Below are 20,787 nucleotides of genomic sequence, written 5' to 3'. Positions count from 1 at the left end.
TGCGCCATTTAACTAGATGATGGTTGACCTTCTATCTCAACACCATCTTTTCATATTACCCCTACATCCCTTAATGTCATTGGTATCTAGAAATCTATTGATCTCTGCTTTGAATATACTCAATGACTGAGCCTCCACAGCCCTCTGGGAGCCTCCTGACAGTTCACAATACTATTGCGTCATTTCAAATTTTGGAGTAGTACCCTGAAAACCTCAGTTGAGATCTTAGTGGTCTTAGTACTGACCCCTGGGGAACCCTACCATGTACGTTAAGAACATAAGAAATAGGAGCAGGAGTAGGCCATTCGGCCGCTCAAGCCTGCCCCGCCATTCAATAAGGTCATGGCTGATCTACCCCAAGCCTCAACTCCTCTTTCATGCCAGTTCCTCATAGCCCTCAACTCCCCGATATTTCAAAAATCTGCCTACCTCCTCTTTAAATAATTTCAGTGATCTAATCTCCACAACTCTCAGGGGTCAAGAATTCCAGACATTCACTATCCTCTGAGAGAAGAAATTCCTTCGCACTTCAGTTTTAAATGAGTGTCCCCTTATTCTGCAACTATGTCCCCTAGTTTGAGATTCTCCCACTACTGTCAAGCCCCCTCAGAATCTTTTCGTTTCAGTAAGATCACACCTCATTCTTCTAAACTCTAATGAATAAAGGCCTAATCTGTTTAGCCATTCTTGATAAGTCAACCCCTTCACCCCAGGAATCAGCCTCGTGAATCTCTTTTGAACTGCCTCCAATGCCAGTATATCCATTCTTAAATACAGGGGCCATAGATATACACGGTACTCCAGGTGAGCTCTCCCCAACACCCTGTACAGTTGTAACAAGACTTCTCAATTTTTAAAATCCAACCCCCTAGCAATACAGGCCAAAATTCCATTTGTCTTCTTAATTACTTGCTGCACCTGTAAGCTAACATTTTGTGTTTCATGCACAGGAACACCCAGATCCCTCTGTGCTGCACTTTTTTGGAGTCTGTCGAAATTTAAGTACAGTGTGCCTTTTGATTCTTCCTACCAAAGTGCATGACCTCACACTTTCCTACATTAAACTCCATCTGCCAAGTTTTTGCCCACTAACTCAATCTGTCTATATACGCCTTCCAGAATCCTTATTTCTTCATCATAACATGCCCTCCCGTCTATTTGTGTATCATCAACAGATTTGGATAACTAACAATCTGCCCCTCAGAATCAGAGAGTCACAAAATCACAGAATCACACAGTGCAGAAGAGGCCCTTCAGCCTATGGAGTCTGCACTGACACGTGAGAAACACCTGACCTACCTACCTAATCCCATTTATCAGCACTTGGCCCATAGCCTTGAATGTTATGACATGCCAAGTGCTCATCCAGGTGCTTTTTAAAGGCTGTGAGGCAACCCGTCTCCACCGCTCTCCCAGGCAGTGTATTCCAGACCATCACCACCCTCTGGGTAAAAAGGTTTTTCCTCACATACCCCCAAATCTCCTGCCCCTCACCTGGAACATATGTTCCCTTGTGACTGACCCTTCAGCTAAGGGGAACAGCTGCTCCCTATCCACCTATCATAATCTTGTACACCTCGAACAGGTTGCACCTCAGTCTTCTCTGTTCCAACGAAAACAACCCAAGTCTATCCAACCTGTCTTCATAACTTAAATGTTTCATCCCAGGCAATGTTCTGTTGAATCTCCTCTGCACCCCCTCCAGTGCAATCATATCCTTCTTATAATGTGGCAGCCAGAACTGCACACAGTACTCCAGCTGTGGCTTCACCAAGGTTCTATACAACTCCAACATGACCTACCTAATTTTGTAATCTATGCCTCAATTGATAAAGGCAAGTGTCCCATATGCCTTTTTCACTACCCCACAAACATGCCCCTCCGCCTTCAGAGATCTATGGACACACACGCCAAGGTCCCTTTGTTCCTCAGAACTTCTTGATATCATGCCGTTCATTAAATGCCTCCTTGTCAAATTATTCCTTCCAAAGTGTATCACCTCACACTTTTCAGGGTTAAATTCCATCTGCCCATTTGACCATCCCGTTTATACTTCCTGTAGCCCAAGACACTCAACCTCACTGTTAATCACCCGGCCAACCTTTGTATCATCCGCAAACTTACTAATCCTACCCCCCCACATGGTCATCTATGTCATTTACATAAATGACAAATAATAGGTGGCCCAGCACAGATCCCTGTGGCACGCCACTGGACACTGGCTTCCAGTCACTAAAGCATCCTTCTGTCATCAGCCTCTGTCTCCTACAACTAAGCCAATTTTGAATCCACCTTATCAAATTACCCTGTATCCCATGTGCATTTGCCTTCTTTATGAGTCTCCCATGTGGGACCATGTCAAAGGCTTTGCTGAAATCCATATAAATTACATCAACTGCACTACCCTCATCTACACACCTGGTCACCTCCTCAAAAAATTCAATCAAATTTGTTAGGCATGACCTCCCTCTGACAAAGCCATGCTGACTGTCTCTGATCAAACCTTGCCTCTCCAAGTGGAGATAGATTCTCTCCTTCAGAATTTTCTCCAATAGTTTCCCTACTACTGACATGAGATTCACTGGCCTGTAGTTCCCTGACTCATCACTACAACAATTCTTAAATAGTGGAAACACATTATCTGTTCTCCAGTTATCTGGCACCTCCCCTGTGGCCAGAGGATTTAAAAATTTGGGTCACAGCTCCTGCGATCTCCTCCCTTGTCTCCCTCAGCAGTCTGGGAAACAAATCATCTGGACCTGGAGATTTGTCCACTTTTAAGCCTGCCAACGCCACCAATACCTTGTCACTCCTTATATCATTTGCTTAAGAACCTCACAGTCTCTCTCCCCGAGTTCGACACCTTTATCCTCATTCTCTTGGGTGAAGACGGATGTGAAGTATTCATTCAACACTCTAGCGATGTCATCTGGCTCCACCCATAGACTGTCCCCTTGGTCCCTTTTGGGCCCTACTCTTTCCCTGGTTATCCTCTTCCCATTGATATACTTATAGAATAACTTGGGATTTTCCCTACTTTTACCAGCCAGAGCTTTCTCACATCCCCTCTTTGCTCTACTAATTGCTTTCTTAAGCTCCACCCTGCACTGTCTGTACTCCGCTAATGCCTCTGCTGATTTGCTTCCCTTGTACCCGCTAAAAGCCTCTCTTTTCCTTCTCATCGTAACCTGAATATCCCTGGTCATCCATGTTTCTTTGGGCTTGTTACTCCTTCCTATCGCCCTAGAGGGAACATGTTGAGCCTGTACAACCCCCCCCTCCCATTTCCTTTTTGAACACCCCCCACTGTTCCTCTGTAGATTTCCCCACAAGTAGCTGTTCTGAGTCTAACTTGGCCAGATCCTGCCTTATTTTACTAAAATCCACTCTCCCCAATCCAAAACATTTTTTTGCAAGTTGTCTATTTCTTTGTCCATAACAAACTTAAACTGTACCATATTGTGGTCTCTATCACTAAAATGCTCCCCCACCACCACCTCAGCCATCTGTTCAGCTTCATTCCCCAGAATTAGGTCCAGCATTGCTCCATTCCTTGTTGGACCCTCTACATATTGACCTAAAAAGTTCTCCTGTACGTATTTCAAGAAATCCACTCCATCCAAGCCCTTAACACTATGTCTACCCCAATTAATGTTGGGAAAGTTGAAATCACCTAATATAATTACCCTATTGTTATTGTTTTTACACACCTCTGCGAATTGTGCACATATTTGCTCCTCAATTTCCTGCTGACTATCTGGGGTCTATAATAAACATCTAACAATGTGGCTGCCCCTTTTTTATTCCTAAGCTCAACCCACAAAGCTTCATTCAATGCCCCCTCCAAGATATCATCTCTCCTTAGTGCAGTAACTGACTCCTTAACGGATAATGCAATGCCTCCTTCTCTTTTACCCCCTCCCCTGTCTCACCTAAAGATTCTATATCCCAGAATGTTGAGCTACCAATTCTGCCCCTCCCTCAACCACGTCTCAGTGATGGCTACTATATCCCAATTCCACGTGTCAATCCTCAACCTTCATTCATCCGTTTTACCTGTAATACTCCTGGCATTAAAGTAGAGGCCATCCAGCCTTGCCTTACTCCCTTGAAACTTAATGCAGCTGTACTCCCTCTGACTTGATTGTTTTACTGTATTATGATGCGTCCCTATTCTCTCTCCTCCAAGGCATTAATATAAATAGTAAATAATTGAGGCCCTAGGACTGATCCTTGTAGCACTCCACTAGTTATGTCTTTCCAACCTGAAAAAGGCCCATTAACCCCAACTTCCTGACTTCCGTGTGTTAACCAATCCTCAATCCACGCTAATACATTACCCCCAATACCATGCGCTCCTATCCTGTGCAATAACCTTTTATATGGCACCTTATCAAATGCCTTCTGGTAATCCAAATACACTACACCTACCTGTTCCTTTTTATCAACTCTGCTTGTTATATCCTCAAAGAACTTTAGCAACTGTGTCAAACATGATTTCCCTTTCACAAAACCATATTGTCTCTGTTTGATTGCATTAAGCTTTTCTAAATGTCCTGCTACTTCTTCCTTAATAATGGACTCTAACATTTTCCCAACAACAGGTGTTAGGCTGACTGGCTTATAGTTTGCTGCTTTTTGCCTCCTTCCCTTCTTGAAAAAGGGCGTCACATGAGCGGTTTTCCAATCTGCGGGAACCCACTGGAATCCAGTGAGTTCTGGAATATTTCCGCCAATGCTGCCACTATCTCTGCAGCCACTTCCTTTAAAACCCTTGGATGCAGGCCATCAAGTCCTGGTGACTTGTCTGCCTTTAGTCCCATTAGTTTGTCAAATACTTTGTCGCTCATGATAGAAACTGCTACAAAATCTTTCCTCCCATTGGCTCCTTGCTTATCTGATATCTTTGGGACATTTATGGAGTGCTTCACCGAGAAGATGGATGCAAAATATTGGTTTACATTATCTGTCATTTCCCTGTTCCCAGTTATCAATTCTCCAGTCTCATCCTCCAAGGGTCCCACGCTCACTTTAGCTACTCTCTTTTTATATACACATAGAAGCTCTTGCTGTTTGTTTTTATATTTCTTCCCAATTTACTTTCATAATCAATTTTGTCCTTCTTAATTAGCTTTTTAGTAATCCGCTGCTGGTTCCTAAAAAATTCCTAGTAATCTGGCCTACCAATAGTTTTCGCTGCTTTGTATGCCTTAGTTTTTGATTGGATATTCTCCTTGACCACCTTTGTTAACCACTGCTGGTTCATCCTTCTCATCAAGTCTTTCTTTTTGACAGGGATAAATTTTTGCTGAGCGTTATGAAATATCTACTTAAATGTCTGCCACTGCTTGTCCACTGACCTTCTCCTTAGTCTATTTTCCCAGCCTGCTTTAGACAACTCTTTCTTCATACCTCTGTAATTGTCCTTATTTAAATTGAGGACACTGGTTTGAGACCTGAGTTGTTCGCCTTCAAACTGAATTTGAAATTCTACCATGTTCTGATCACTACCCCCTGGAGGATCCTTAACTACGATATCTTATTAATCCCACCTCATTACACATTACTAGATCTAAAATAGCCTGTGACTTCTTCCCCTTGCTATTCCTTACTCCACCTAAACTAATTCCACATCACGATCAATTGCACCTATATCACTCTTCACCACCACACTGATACCTTCCTTTATTAACAAAGCTACCCCACCCCCTTTTCCTTTTGACTATCTTTTTCTAGAACATTGAATACCCTTCAACATTGAATTCCCAGCCTTGGTCACCCTGCAACCACGTCTCTGTAATAGCTATCAAGTCATATCCATGTATTTCTATTTTGCCATTAACTCACCTACCTTGTTACAAATACTGTGTGCATTCAGATAAAGAGCCTTAAGCTTTGTCTTTTTAACATTATTGCTCATTCTGGTTCTGATTTCTGCCTATATTTCCTGCCCCTTCCTGTCACTCTTTGATTATTGCTTGTCTCTTCGCTAGCCTGAACTTCTGCTCTCTTGTTTCTTTTTGATTTATTAAACTTCCCTTCAATTGAACCCTCCCCCACCCCGCAGCCCCCCCTCCCCCAACAACCCCCCCACCCCCCCGCCCCCAACTAATTAGTTTAAAGTCCTATCTACAACCCTAGTTATACACGATTCACCAGGATTCTGGGCCCAGCATGGTTCAAATGAAGTCCATCCCCATGGAACTTCTCGCTCCTTCTCCAGTACTGGTGCCAGTGCCCCATGAATTGGAACCCATTTCTCCCACACCAGTCTTTGAGCCACACATTTACCTCTCTAATCTTATTTACCCTACAACAATCTGCATGTGGCTCAGGTAGTAATCCGGAGATTATTACCTTTGTGGTTCTGCTTTTTAATTTAGCCCCGAGCTGCAGAACCTCTTTCCTATCCTACCCAAGTCATTGGTACCTACTTGGATCACAACAACTGGATCCTTCCCCTCCCACTCCAAGTTCCTCTCCAGCACAGAAGAGATGTCCTTAACTTTAACACCAGATAAGCAACACAGCCTTCAGGACTCTCTGTCTGTGCTGCAGAGAATAGTATCAATTCCCCTAACTCTGCTATCCCCCATTACTACTATATTTCTCTTCCTGTCCCCAGTTGAATGGCACTCTGTACCACAGTGCTGTGGTCAGTTCACTCATCCTCCCTGCAGTCTGTGCCCTCATCCACACCAGGAGCAATAACCTCATACCTATTGGACAAGGGCACTAGTTGAGGCTCCACCAAAGCTAAATTTTGGATCCCCATACCTGTCACACCCTCCTGTCCCTGACCATGGTCCAGATATGATGTAATTAATCTAAGGGGTGTGACTGTCTCCTGAAACACAGTGTCCAGCTAACTCTCCCTCTCTCTGATGTGTCGTAGTGTCCGGAGATCCACAACCAGAAAGATTTTTTTTTGAAAAATATACTTTATTCATAAAATATCTGGCAGAACATTCCAAACCATTTCAAAATCACTATCACATAAGTACAATCAGATTCAACTTTTACACATGTATCACAAGGTGCATCAATACAATCAATGAAATTTACAATCATTTCAATATGGTCAATGCAGACAATCAGACAAAGGTATTGGAGTTATCAACATACATCACGTTGCACTCTGAGGTGCTTCGATACATTTATAATACATTTAGTATTCACTGCAAACATTCATTTTGAGCTGTACAGCCCAAGGGGCTCTCCACAGTCAGAAAGATACCAACCAGTCATCTACCTGTTTTTCTTTGACTTCATACTTTGGCTCTGACAGGTAGAAATAGGACCTCCTCTCACACCATCCTTTAGATAATGCTGACTACCTGTCTTGGGGTCCTCCCCTCGCACTCTCCTTCCAGTCTGAAAAACAATTTCTCTCTGTTTCCAGTCACTCTATGAACTTGTATCCATGCGACCACTGTCCCTTTTACTCCATGGGTTTTGATTTTGCTGACAAAATTTGCTTATCGTAATGTGGAATTTGAATCAATCATCAGTTGTTCTTTTTTACATGAATGTAACATATTGAGCCAAACACCAGCCTTCACATCTTACAGAAGTTTTCCACTAATGTCAGATACAAAAATTTAATAATAAGGACAGTTTAGGAGAAACACATGCAGTTTAGAGAACATAATCCAGTTTTTGCCAGTGGCATCAGATAAGACACATCCTACACAAATATTGTAATGGTGCTAGGACTCTCAGAAATTCAAATAGGACTAAACACTCTACTAGCAATTGCTGAACTATCTCGGGGGATCAGCTGCCACAAAGCTCCGAAAGATTCCTTCCTACATATACGCTGGATTTGAAAGATTGTCCTGCGGGAGAAGAAATTGTACTGAAAAAATAAGAGGGAAAATGTGAAATCCTCAGATACTCTGACATGCTTCAGCCATACATTGGATGGGAATGCAACCAAAGTCCTGTGAATTAGGCTGGAAACACTTTCTACTCCAGATGTCAAAGGGGCATGGGTCTGGAGGAAGGGACTGCTGGGATAGGTGTTTCCTTGGCCCCAGCCGGAGCTCCCATGATAATCATCAAACTAAACAAGCAAGGTATGCTGACTGCAAGATGCAGTGTCCACCTTGGAGTTCAATGTTGGCCTGCCAGCCCACTCCATCTCAACACCAGCAAAGGCAATTCTTTACCTGATTTCCTCTGTCCCTTTACAAAGGTAGCCAAGTGACCACAAATTTTAAAATTCTTTTTCAAGGGGACATGCATTTCAACCCATCACCCAAGCTCCCACTCTGACCCCCATACACAACCCTGGCACCAGAGTGGCTTTCCAGTACTGGTACCAGAACTGAACCCACAGTGGCATGGATGCCTGACAGTAAAAGGCAGATAAAGGAATATCTCCCTGACTCTGGAATTTCTGGTGTGATCAGTGTGGGTGTTGCCAACAAGCATATCCAAACACAAAATACAAACTTGGGAGATATTTGAGACCCTTTTTACTTTGGTAAGTAAAAATATACTACAGGTTAAATTAATTGTCATTATTCAGTAAGAGAAAAACTTGCATTTATAGAGATCCTTATCACATCCTGATGCCATTACAAAAACCTCCAGTCAATTAATTACCTTTGAAGTGTAGTCACTGTTGTTATGGATAACTCAGCAAAGCGATGGAAGGTGTCATCAACAGTGCTATCAAGCGGCACTTAATAACAGTAATAATCTGTTCACTGACATTAAGTTTGGGTTCTGACAGGGCCATTCAGCTCCTGACCTCATTATAGCCTTGGTCCAAACATGGACAAAAGAGCTGAACTCCCGAGGTGAGGTGAGAGTGACTGCCCTTGACATCAACGCAGCATTTGACCGAGTGTGGCATCAAGGAGCCCTAGCAAAACTGGAGTCAATGGGAAAACTCTCCACTGGTTGGAGTCATACTTAGCACAAAGGAAGATGGTTGTGGCCGTTGGAGGCAAATCACCTCAATCCCAGGACATCACTGCAGGAGTTCTTCAGTGTAGTGTCCTAGGCCCATCCATCTTCAGCTGCTTCATCAATGACCTTTCTTCCATCATAAGGTCAGAAGTGGGGATGTTCGCTGATGATTGTGCAATGTTCAGCACCATTCACGACTCCTCAAATACTGAAGCAGTCCAAGTCCAAAGGCAACAACGCCTGGACAACATCCAGGCTTGGGCTGACAAGTGGCAAGTAACATTCATGCCACACAAATGTCAGCAATGACCCCCTCAACAAAATGGAATCTAACCATCCCCCCTTGACATTCGATGAGATTACCATCGATGAAGCCTCCACCATCAACATCCTGGGGGTTAACATGGATTAGAAACTAAACTGGAACAGCCTTATAAATACAGTAGCTATAAGAGCAGGTGAAGGGCTAGGAACTCTGTGGTGGGAAACCCACCTCCTGACTCCCCAAAACCTGTCCTTCATCTGCAAGGCACAAGTCAGGCTTGTCACTGGGTCAAAATCCTGGGACTCCCTTCCTAATAGCACTGTGGGTGTACAAATACCACATGGACTGCAGCTGTTCAAGAAGGTGGCTCACCACCATCTTCTCAAGGGAATTATGAATGGGCAATGAATGCTGGGCTATCCAGCAACACCTACATCCAATAAAAGAATAAAAAACCTAAAAGATATATTTTTTAAAAATCACATCTATCTGTTTGTCTATCTGTCTATGGCTGGGATTTTCCGTGCTTGCCTGCATCAGGCATGTTTGGCAATATAGTGCAATCAGTTTCATCATGGAGTGGAACCAGTTTGCAATTGTCCGCTCAGCCCGCCAACAGCAGGCCGCATTTCCTGCCATCGACCGTCAGGAACCTCATTGTAATATATCAGCATATCATTATAAGGCCAGCCCACCAGACTCATCACCAACCCCCACCCCTCCCCTCACCGTGCTGAATCGTTCGCCCACTTCGGCTGGAAAACACACCGACATGTTTTGCAACAGCACATAAGCAGTGTGCACCTGGCGGGCTGCACTTAACTCAGGACTTCGAGGTTTGTTTGTCTATCTTGCTTGGATCAGCACTCACAGTCATCAATGCCAGGTTTCACAGGCAGCACCACATCACTTTTAAGGGGGCTCATGGGTAGGTCTCTACCTAGCAGATCAGCCATATGTTGGTGGCTTTTCACTGGCTGCTGGGCAAGTTCTTACTTGGGGAAGGGGGAGAAGTTGCCTGGGAAGGCATGGTAAGAAGCTGCAGGACAAGAGCTTTAGTGGGGAAGGACGGTCTCCCAGGGTGTGTGGGGCATAATGTTGATCTGTGCAAGTGGCCTCAAGTGGGTGAGGACTGAGGAGGCAGTCTCCAGAGAAGATGAAGCCAGAGGGACATGTGAGGGTGTGTGTGTGAGAATGGGTGGTGATGTCCCTTGAGCTGACAATGAGTGAGATGCCAGTGAATGTGTGATGGGCTTGAGTGTGTGAGTTTAGAGCGATGAGATGGCTGTCACACCCTGGCTGCATAGTTGAGATCATTCATCCTCTATCTGCATTGGATGGCCAACCTCTTCTGTGCAGCATTGGCACTGGCCACCACACCCTTCGCCTACCAAGCCGGGGTGGTACTGTTGCTGCCCCTCCTGTGGCCAGAACGGGGCTAGAGGACATCATAGCAGGCCTCCATGGTGTGCAAAGGGCACTTGAGGGCTGCAGTCTTCTTGCTTTTAGGAACAATGGCCAGGAGTTCCCGGTCGGCGAGCAGGGGGCAGGGCCCACTCGCTGACACATAAAATGACACGGGATGACGTCCGGCGGAACTCCCGACGTCACTGCACCTCATTTCAATTTCCAGGTCGACGGGGGCTCAACTGAGTCAGCTGTGCACCCGCCGATCTGTCAATGGACTATTGAGGCCATTGACAAAGTCACTAAAGTAAAGACACATATTTCAATAACATTATACATGTGCACTATACAGTCAATCCAGAGAGGACGCCAAACAGTAAAATAAAACAGAAAACAGGGTGGGGGTTGGCAAGCGCCAGAGACACAGTCAAACAAAAGGGCTTTGAAGAACAACAACAACAACAACTTGCATTTATATAGTTACATACGAAAATGTGCCAAGGTTTATCAACAAAATTTAATACTGAGCCACATAGGAGATGTTAGGGAAGATGACCAACACATAGTGTCTTAAAGAAGTAAAGAATGGTTGAGAGGTTGAGATGGTTAGGGAGAAAATTCCAGAGCTTAGAGTCTTCACACCCGAAGGCTTTGTTGCCAATGGTACAAGCGATTAAAATCGGAAATGCTCAAGAGACCAGAATTAGACGAGTGCCCATATCATGGAAGGCTGTAAGGCTGGAGAAAATTAAAGGCATAGGGAAGAATGAGGCCATAGAGGGATTGTAAAACAAGGATCAGAATTTTAAGAGCAAGTCTTCCTTCAGCAGCAGCCAATATAGGTCAGCAAGCACAGGCATAAGTGAATGATATTTGTTGCGAATTTGGACATGTGTAGCAGAGGTTTGAAGACCTTAAGTTTATGTTGGGGGGGCGGGGGGGGGTGGGGGGGGGGGGGGTGCGGGGGAGCGTGGGTGGCGGTGGTTAGAACCCATAGGAGGCTAGTTAGGAGTGCATAGGAGTAGTCAGATCCAGAGCTAACAAAACCATGGATGAACATTTCAGCAGCAAGTGAACTAAAGTAATGGCAGAGTCATGCAGCAGAAGCTAGAAATAGATAGTCTTAGTGTTGGTGCAGTTGTGTGGTAAGAAGTTCATCTTGGAGTCAAAAATGACACCAATGTTATAAGCAACCTCGGTTCAGCCTTAGACTGTTGCCAGGGAGAGGAATAGTCAGTGCTAAGGTAAAGCATTTGTGGTGGAGACTGAAAGGAATGGCTTGGGACTTCTGAGTATTTGACTGGAGAGTATTTCAGTACTGGATGCTGGACAGGCTGACAATTTAGAAACAGAAGAGAGTGTTGAGCTAGAGCTGGGCATTATCAGTGGAAACTGATGCTGTGTTTTTGGATGATGTCACCGAGGGACAGCATGCAATTAAGAAATAGGAGAAGGCTGTAAGACTTCGTTATGAAAACACTCACTGAAACTTGTTTGTTTGTTTTGACCAGAGAACTACAAGACAATAAATTGATTACTCACTCAAACATTTGTTTCCTTAATGGGGTGAACTTATTCGTACTCATGATTACAGAATTAAAATGGGCACAGATTTAAAATACTTACCGAAAAATTAAATAGGTTAGAAAAAAATGATTACAGCTTCAATAGTTTGAGAAAGAAAAGAAAATAATGATAAAAAAAACAACAGAACTGCTTTGACAGCATCAGTGGAGAGGAATACAGTTAATGTTTCAAGTCCATATGACTCTTCATCAGAAAACTAAGGAAAGATAGATAAATAATAACATATAAATTCCTATTTTTCCTTAGTTCTGATGAAGAGCCATATGGACTCGAAAGGTTAACTGTGTTCCTCTCTGCAGATACTGTCAGACCTGCTGAGTTTTTCCAACTATTTTTGTTTTTGTTTCAGATTTCCAGTATCCGCAGTATTTTGCTTTTAACAGAACTGCTTTATTGCTTTACTCCCAGCAAATAAATGCTTCAACAATATCTAACATTAGAATGCTCGAATATATTACCAATTAGTCGTACAATAAAATGGCCAGCTCCCATTGATTGCAGACTCTACTTCCAAAGTTCGGTGGGGTTTCTCCTCTTGACTGCAGTGATGGTCTTTCATCATTCAATAATGATCTCTAATGTTCTCAGCCTCTTGTACCACTTTTCAGGGCTGTACCTATGTTACATATTGACAGGCCACACGACGCTATGACACTACGAAGCTTTTCCCAATTTTATTCTGCACCCTTTATTTATGTCATATGATTTGAACCCGCCCAGAAAGCTGTGCGTCTTTTTTGTTCTCAAAAGTAACTTTCCATTATGTAAATACCCTTGCAGTCAATCTTCCAGAAAAAGATGTTTGTATTTTGGTGGAACACCATACTTCATCTTACCTAAGTTATTTGCCTTCTCAAGGCCTGGCCTTCATAAATTCAAGCACCAGTGTCTCTTTTTAATTTAATTTAGTCTTTCATGGGATGTAGGCATCATTGCGAGCATTTGTTGTCCATCCCTACCATGGCGTAGTGGTATTGTCACTGGACTAGTAATCCAGAGACCCAGGGTAATGATCTGGCAGATGGTGGAATTTGAATTCAATAAAAATCTGGAATTAAAAGTCTAATGATGACCATAAAACCATTTACAATGATTGTTGTAAAAACCCATCTGGTTCACTTATGCAGTTTAGGGAGGGAAATCTGCCATCCTTGGTCTGGCCTACATGTGACTTCAGATCCACAGCAATGTGGTTGCCCTCTGAACATCCCATGAATGAATAGAAAAAAAATGCCTTTGAACCTACTTGCTTGCTAGGTCATTTCACTGCGGGGACTCACACCCAGAAGTGGGTGGATAGGCAATCTTCCGCTCCTACCATCGCAGCACACTGTATAAAATGGCAATAACCCAATTAATGACAGCAAGGTGGGTTTTAAGCCCGCGATGTCACTGGAGTGTTGCTCCCCCGCCCAATCTGAACTGTAAGGCGGGATGTCTGGTAGCCTAATCATTGGTCGTGACCTGGAAGGAGGTCATAGCCTCTCATTTAAAGGAGCACCTGGCATGGAATAGTGTCAGGTGAGAGCAAAGCCAGAAGGAGGTGTTTGTTTTCTGCAAGGTTATAAGGCATTGTTTGAGGCAGCTATTATTGTTATGAAAAACATGTCAAATTCTGCAGAGGCTTTGAGTTAAGTGTTTTTGCCAGTGAACACAGATGGCATGAAATCTGATCATCTTAACATTATAAAAGATCTGAAAATTGAGCAGCTGCTTAGCTAAAACATGTTTTCCTCCAAAGATGTCCAAGACAAGGGAATGAGGCGCGATGCAGGAAAGAAGGTCCAGAACTGCCCAAAAAGCTGAGTATTACTAAAAAGGAGAACAGCTGCGGAATTTTGAGGTGCAAAGGGATCTAGGTGTTCTAGTGCATGAGTCACAAAAGGTTAGCATGCAGATACAGCAAGTAACTAAGAAGGCTAAAGGAATAACATCCTTTATTACGAGATGAATTGAACATAAAAGTAAGGATGTTATGCTTCAGTTATACAGGGCATTGGTGAGACCGCATCTCAAATACTTTGTGCAGTTTTGGTCCCCTTATTTAAGGGCGGATGTAAATGTGTTGGAGGCAGTTCAGATATCTGGATTGAGTAGGTTGGACAAATTTATTAGGAATTCTTTGAGGAGGTAACAAGCAGGATAGATAAAGGGGAACCAGGCATTCGATAAGGTACAACACATAAAGATACTTAACAAGATAAGAGCCCGTGGTGTTGTGGTCGTATATTAGTATGGATAAAGGATTGGCTAACTAATAGAAGACAGAGTTGAGATAAGGAGGGCATTTTCAGGATGGCAACCTGTAACCAGTGGAGTGTCACAGGGATCAGTGCTTGGACCTCAATTAGTTATAATAGATATTAATAACTTGGATGAGAGAAATTAATGTACTTTTGCCAAGTTTGCGGGTGACACAAAAATAGGTGGGAAGGCAAGTGGTGAGGATGGTACAAAGAGTCTACAGAGGACTATAGACAGGTTAGGTGAGTGGGCAAAAACTTGGCAGAAGGAATATAATGTGGGAAAATGTGAGGTTATGCACTTTTGCAGGAAAAATAGAAGAGCTGAATATTATTTAAATGGAGAAAGACTGCAGAAAGCTGCAGCACAGAGGGATTTGGGGGTCCTCGTGCATGAATCCTAAAAAGCTAACATACAAGTTCAGTAGGTTATATGGAAGGCAACTGGAATGTTAGTCTTTATTTCAAAGGGAATGGAGCATAAAAATAGGGAAGTCTTGCTAAAACTATACAAAACACTAGTTAGACCATACCTAGAATACTGTGAACAGTTTTGTTCTCCTTATCTAAGGAACAATATATTGGCATTGGAAGCAGTCCAGAGGAGATTCACTAGCTTGATCCTGGGTATGGAGGGAATTTCTTATGAAGAGAGGTTGAGTAGGTTGGGCCTGTACTCATTGGAGTTTAGAAGAATGAGAGGTGACCTTATTGAAACATATAAGATTCTTGGGGGGCTTGACAGGGTAAATGCAGAGAGGTTGTTTCCCCTTGTGGGAGAGTCTAGGACCAGAGGGCATAACCTCAGAGTAAGGGGTCACCCATTTAAGACAGAGATGAGGAGGACTTCCTTCTCTCAGAGGGTGGTGAATCTATGGAATTCTTTACCACAGAGGGCTGTAGAGGTTGGCTGGTTAGACGTATTCAATGCTGAGATAGACAGGTTTTTAATCAATAAGGGAATCAAGGGTTATGGGGGAAAGGCAGGAAAGTGGAGTTGAGGATTATCAAATCAGCCATGATCTCATTGAATGGCAGAGCAGACTCGATGGGCCGAATGGCCTGCTTCTGCTCCTACATCTTATGGCCTTATGGACAGACTGGACTTATTTCCACTGGGGTTTAAAAGGTTGAGGGGTGACTTGATTGAAGCATATATGATCCTGAATGGTCTTGCCAAGGTGGACTTGGAAAAAATGTTTACTCTTGTGGGTAAGTCCCCAACTAGGGGGCACTGTTTTAAAATTAGGGGTCGCCCTTTTAAGACAAAGAGTAGGAGATTTTTTTGACTCAGAGAGTTGTCCAACTCTGGCATTCTCTGCCTCAGAAGGCAGTGGAGGCGGGGTCATTGAATATTTTTAAGGCAGGGGTAGATTGATTCTTGTCAGGCAAGGCAATCAAAGGGTATTGGGGTAGATGGGAATATGGAATTCCAAACACCAACAGATCAGCCATGTTCTTATTGAATGGCAGAGCAGGCTTGAGGGGCTGAATGGCCTACTTCTGCTCCTATTTCATATGTTCGTATGATCTTATGTCTGTATGCTGTTGTCCTCAATGGAATGGAGATGCTCCATCAGCAGAGGTGAAATTGGAAGGAGGCCTGGGGCTGGTGAGATTGCAAGAGGCTGAAACCAGATCTGGGGCACAAACCGGGAGAGGGCTAGGGGGAGGGGGACTGAGGTCTCGCATGGTTACATGAATAGTATATGTGTCTTTTATGTGTTCAAATGCAGGGAAGCTGCCTAATAGAAACATTGTGAGTTGGCTACAAGTGTCATTTAATGGATGCTAGGTGTCATATCTTGTAATCCACATGTTACTAATAGTGTTTAATATTGTGTCCTCACACACCCCATGAAGGCAGTGGAAAGCCAATTAATGATATTTCTCCTGTGCCTCCTGCACAGGTGAACCTTCTTCTGCTGACCGTGCCAGGCCCGACGCTAGCCTCCAAGGAGGAAGGGGAAGTCTCGGTGAGTGCAGCATCACATCCTCTCCCTGCACCAATCACCAGTGCAGATACCGGCACCTCAGTGCGGATTATTGTGGCGGGATGAGGACAAGCACAAATCTGGTGAGGGCATTTCACATTCGCATGTGCAGCTGCCAGAGAGTATGGTGGACCAGGCCTCAGGCAGTCGAAGGAGTGCCCGGGATGATCCAGAGACTGATTCTGAGTTGGATGATGAAGCTCTGGGGTCACGGATAAGGCAGCAGGTGCTGGGTGTCCAGTGTGAGGTGCATAGAGATTTGGTGGATATACCAGAGGGGTTCTGTGCTCAGACTGTTGCGGTGTCCATCCAGGCCATTTGAACTGTGATCACCCATCAGAGCATCAAGCTTCCTCCATGGACAGACTGGAGACTGTTCTGGAGGGGCAAACCCATTGTATTGCAAATGCATTCGTAGGTATGCAGTCGGACCTGCACACCATCATCCTGGCTCTGAGCTCAGGGGCCCATAGCCAGGGCGGCAGGGGGACTGGCAGCCTGGAAACTGAACCAGCTTCTGGGACCTCATGGGAAGGCAGGGAAGAGTAGCAGCTGCCACCATCTGGGAGCACTGCTCAGGGCACTTCTAATGGGGCAAGCCTCTCCACCACCCCTCCGCCATTGACACAATACATCTCAATTGCCATGGTGATAGAAGCTTCTCCTGCCACCCAGCAGGAGTCTTGTAATGTGGCAGGGCCCTCAGTCACAAAGTTACCCAGGGCAAGGGGACAAGCAGGTCAGCAGACTCCAGCACAGCAGCAAGTGAGGGGGAAGCACTGTGCTGGAACACATGGAAAAGAATGAAGAAAATTCCACACTAGTCACTGATTGGCTCACATGGGTGCACTTTGTAGAGGTTATCATCAGATGGGCCATTGCCAAGATGTTAATAAACCTTCAATTTACTATCCCTCATGCAGAGTTTCAGCTTATCTGTAAGTGCTTTAGGAAATGTAAGGGGAAAGATTCCTGACTTGTCAGTAGTGAATGTTGGTCAAGGTGTGTTACTGCCTAAGGAATCAAGATGGTGAACGTGCTGACAGGACTGTCTTAGTGAGCTGACGGTCTAGATGGAATGACATTGAGACACAGGCAGTACACACATCTCTGAGGCCAAGAATGCCTGACCTACTGGAATCTCTGTATTATCAAGGCTTCCCATGTGTCACAGCCATCCATTTGCTCCTGTGCAGGCCCTTGCAACTCTCCATCAGGGCATTCCCTCAGCTCCTCTTCGGACTCATCATCAGAGGAATGCCCCCTATCTTGCTTCTCCTCTTCCTCCAGGGCATCCCCTCTCTTAATGGCAAAGTTATGCAGAGCGCAGCACACACTGACCATCAGTGAAACTCTGGATGGGGTGTACTGTAATGCTCCTCTTGATCTATTGAGGAATTGGGACCTCACCTTTAACAGCCAGTTGTCTGCTTCCTGATGGCCCTGGTGGTTCCATCGCTGTTGTTATAGCTCCTCTCTGTGTCTTTTCCAAGGGCCCTCACAATCGTTATGAGCCTTCTCTTCAAAGGATACCCCTTGTCACCCATAAGCCAACCATCCAGGGCATCAGGTTCATTGAAGATGCCTGGCACCTGGGAGCTCAGGAGAATGTAGGAGTCATGGCTGCTGCCCACGTACCCTACACATACCTCCATGAGTCTTCCTGTTAATGAATGTACAGGACTGGCCTGCTGGAACCTTTCTGGCAACATGCAGTCTATTGCTCCCTGGACCCTGGGGAAACATGTGACCACTGCAAAGCTGCTGGCTTATTCAAATTGAATGTGGCGGTCCATTGAAAATGCAATATACTGACCTGCCCTTCGGAATGTTGCCTCAATAAAAACCTTAATGCAGTGATGATCAGCCACTGTGTAATGACACTGAGGTCTCCTCAGGCAGCCTGAAAGGATCTGGTGGCAAAGAAATTCAGTGCAACAGGCTCCTGTACAGCTACTGGCATTGGGTGATCATCCAAGCAGTTAGAAGCTATTTCCCCTGCCATTATTTCACATAGAGAGGTCCCTGTGGCTCTGGAGACCCTTAGTCTCCTCCAGCATTGTGTCTCTGATATTTGAAGGTAGCTCATTCCCTGTCTATAAACTTGATTAGCAGCATAAGCCCTTGCTCTGTGCCTCTGTTGCAGCAGCATCAGGTCTGCATCAGCTACTTGCTCCGGCGCAGATCTGTCACTCTGATGCATCACCAGTGAGTGCACCGTGTCCCTAACCATCTGATCTGCTTCCTCTCCCTCTCAACCTCCTCCTCCTCCTCACTGGAGAATGTGCCTCCCACAGAGACCACTATCTCATATTTGTACAACCAAACAAGCTAAGGTACAGTTGAGGATCTAAGTGCGCCTTTCTGCAAGCTAAATGATGCCTCAAAACAGCATGGGCAGGATCTTCCGATCAGCGAGAGGGGTGGAGGTGTGATGACATCAGGCGCTACTCCAGGCATCACCCCATGTCATTTCCATTTTTAGGTCAGCGGGGGTGCTGCCGAGTCAGGTGTGCATCCGCGGACCTGTCAAAGGCTTATTGAGGCCATTGAAAAACTAATTGAGGTCATTAATGGACCTGCCCATCCAACCTTAAGTTGGCGGCAGGCTGCGAGCCCTGGCGGGCTTTGGAAAAAGCATGAAACCTCATCCATGGGCAGGATGAGGTTTCATAAGGGTATTTAAATTTTTATTAAAGGTATCAATAAAGGTTATGGACATGTCCCAACTCATGTGACAGTGTCACATGGGGGGACATGTCAGGGAAATTTTTTTATCATTTGATTTACAAATTTTAATTCTGAGCCTATCTCCCTGAAGCAGCACTGAGCCTCAGGGAGAACTGTGCACACTTTCATGCACATGCGTGAAAGAGCACACTTCTGGCTGAGGGAATGCCCCCGCCACCCACACAGGGAGCGCATATCTGAGCCGATGTCACGTAAAATGGCAGCGCGCCCCCGATTGGGGGTGCCATTCAGAGGCGCGTCTGCTTCCTCACTTCCCCCCCAACAGGGGGAACATGTTTCCCCAAGTGTATACCCTGGAAACACAGCTTCTAGTAGCAAATGCTGGCAGCACTCACAGCAGCCTGAACTGCCGAGGTCAAACTAAGGACTCAGCTGGTGACTTTTAACCTGCCCTTACAATCTAACAGTGAAAAGAAATTCAATTCCCACCTGGTGTGATTCACACTCACATATACTAAGATTGGAACGATACAGAGAAGATTAGCATGGCCCCTGTGCAAGGATGACATGCAAATTCGTGAAGTGTTCCATATTAAATGTTTTATTGTCCCCAGCAGCATTATTCCAGTCAATTGCCACATTAACAAGCTTAACTAAGCAATTAACTTTAAATAAGGTGGGCGGGCTGCCAATTTCTCGGGCATGATGACGTCAGAACACGATCCGACATCATCCCATCTAATAATATGTCAGCACAGGTAGAAATTAAGCCCATTAACGGAGCAATTGACTCCGATTTTTCCTGCTCCATCCAATCTCACGGTTGGCGGGCAGGCGAATCAGCCAGACGGCCTTTACATTTTTCTTGAAACCTCATCCAAGAGCGGGATGAGGTTATCGTTATGAAATAAAATTAAAATAAAAATCTGTGGGCAGCATTTTTATCATCTATATTTTTAGCTGCCTGATTCTGATGCTTGGACATTTTATTCCAGCTTTTTGAAATTTTATTTGATGGTTTTCGGGTCTGCATCCCCCTGAGGCAGCTTTCTGCCATCAGGGTGCTTTCTCTCAGCTCTCGCCCCACACCCACGGTGATGTCATCACCCACCCTCTTCCCACCCCCACCCCAGCAGCGCTGAGCTTTTCAGCGCGCATTTCACACTAGCTAGCCATTAATTGGCCAGACAGTGTGAAATCACAATCGGGAGACAATCGCGGTCTGTTTCCCAGCCGATCGGAGACCCACTGATTGCGCCCACCCGCCCAGCTAAAAATTCAGGCTTTTATTTTCAGTCCAGTTTGGTTCACGCAGAACATGACAGGTAATATGGTGAAGCTTTGTTTTCTGCCATGAATTTGTTTTAAAGGGGTTTCTTTTGTCCTACAGGCTAAGAATTCTTCCTTAAGGAACATCAGAGGTAATGGTATGAAAGCAGGAAGAAACCCAAGGCCAGTGATTTTCTGCTAACGGCTAGATAAGAATGGAACTAGGCAAGTATGATCCTATCTAGCTGGAGAACAGTGGAGAGGCATTGGAGGAAGAAGATCTGTCCCTATATGTCAAAGGCTGCAGACAAGTCAAAGAGGATGAGAAAGTATAGTTTGCCTTTGTCAGACTCACTTAGGATGTAATTTCTGACTTGAGCCATTTCCGTACTGTGGCAGGCCTCAAGCATGA

The 20,787-nt window shown here is 44.8% G+C and overlaps 1 non-coding gene across 1 annotated transcript; it reads left to right on the top strand.

Annotated features, from left to right (window-relative positions):
- Window positions 1-19,598: 19,598 nt before the first annotated feature.
- LOC121277514 lies at window positions 19,599-19,703 on the top strand. Its single transcript, XR_005942894.1, has one exon. It is a non-coding gene; the product is annotated as a U6 spliceosomal RNA (small nuclear RNA).
- The last annotated feature ends 1,084 nt before the right edge of the window (window positions 19,704-20,787 follow it).

The sequence above is a fragment of the Carcharodon carcharias genome, chromosome 4, assembly GCF_017639515.1.
Source record: "Carcharodon carcharias isolate sCarCar2 chromosome 4, sCarCar2.pri, whole genome shotgun sequence".
NCBI classification, from domain to species: Eukaryota; Metazoa; Chordata; class Chondrichthyes; order Lamniformes; family Lamnidae; genus Carcharodon; species Carcharodon carcharias.
The sequence above is the reverse complement of the archived record's forward strand: the minus strand, read 5'-3'. Positions and strand labels throughout refer to the sequence as shown.